Raw genomic sequence first — 1,307 nt, forward strand, 5'->3', positions numbered from 1 at the left:
GGGCACAGTGGTTCATGCCTGTAATCCCAGTACTTTAGGAGGCCAAAGCGGGCCAATCACAAGGTCAGGAGTTCCAGATCAGCCTGACCAACATGGTGAAACCCCGTCTCTACTAAAAACACAAAAATTAGGCAGCTGTGGTAGCAGGTGCAAATAATTCCAGCTACTCAGGAGGCAGAGGCTGAGGCAGGAGAATCGCTTCAACCAGAGAGGTAGAGGTTGCTGAGATCATACCACTGTACTCGAGCCTGGGAGACAAAGCAAGGCTCAGTCTTAAAAAAAAACAAATAGAATCCCACTGTTCCGCAATGTGCTTTTTCTTTTATTTACTTATTTTTAATTTTTTTTTTTGGCATATGAAAATTTATTACTACAGTGTTTTCCCCATTAAAATTTATGATCTTGGTCTTTCCTGAGGACTTGCCTTTGTATAGGGCCAAAAGAGAAACACTGGCCACTTTGACAACTTTAAAGCGGACTCCAGGAATTTCACCAACAGCATGACCTTTGCGACGAAATTCAGCAACCAGAACTTCATTGTTTTCCTCAATGAAGTTCAAGCAACCATCATTGGGTAAAAAGGCTGTGATTTTCTTGCCATTCTTGATCAGCTAGACTCTGACACACTTCCTAATGACAGAATTTGGCTTCAACTCCTACTTTTTCCAGCACAATTCCTTTTGCCTGAGAAGCACCTCCAGAAGGGTTGGCCTTCAGGGAGGTGCCCAAATGGACTTTCTTGTACTGTTTATCATGCCACTTCTGATCTCGTTGGTGGCTACGAAGCTTCCTAGCAGTATGAAGTCCGTGACATTTGCCCATCCTACTGGCGCCACAGGCCTAAGTGAAAGCGCTTTTTTTAAAAATAAATCTCAGATATCGTTCCATATGGGAACACCATTCTTTTTGGTAGATATGTAGTATTTCAATTGAATGGTGACACCATAAATCTAACTCATGCTATACTGATCGATACTTAGATGCTTCCAATTTTTCACTATTAGAAATAATGTTGTGGCCAGGTGTGGTGGCTCACATCTGTAATCCCAGCACTTCAGGAGGCTGAGACGGGCAGATTACCTGAGGTCAGGAATTTGAGATTAGCCTGGCCAACATATAGAGAAACCTGTCTCTACTAAAAATACAAAAATTAGCTAGGCGTGGTGGTACACACCTGTAGTCCCAGCTACCTGGGAAGCTCAGGCAAGAGAATCACTTGAACCCAGGTGGTGGAGGTTGCAGGGCGCCAAGATATGGCCCTACTGGACTCTAGCCTGGGTGACAGAACGAGACTCCATCTCTTAAAA

General features: G+C 43.8%; 1 protein-coding gene and 1 pseudogene across 21 annotated transcripts in view; both read right to left on the bottom strand.

Annotated features, from left to right (window-relative positions):
• ATXN2 (ataxin 2) overlaps positions 1-1,307 on the bottom strand; it is a 153,654-nt gene that overhangs the window by 69,466 nt on the left and 82,881 nt on the right. The gene's annotated exons all lie outside the window — the stretch shown is intronic.
• On the bottom strand, positions 263-1,065 carry LOC108313900 (annotated as a pseudogene).

Source organism: Cebus imitator, unplaced genomic scaffold (genome assembly GCF_001604975.1).
Source record: "Cebus imitator isolate Cc_AM_T3 unplaced genomic scaffold, Cebus_imitator-1.0 Scaffold8, whole genome shotgun sequence".
Lineage (NCBI taxonomy): Eukaryota > Metazoa > Chordata > Mammalia > Primates > Cebidae > Cebus > Cebus imitator.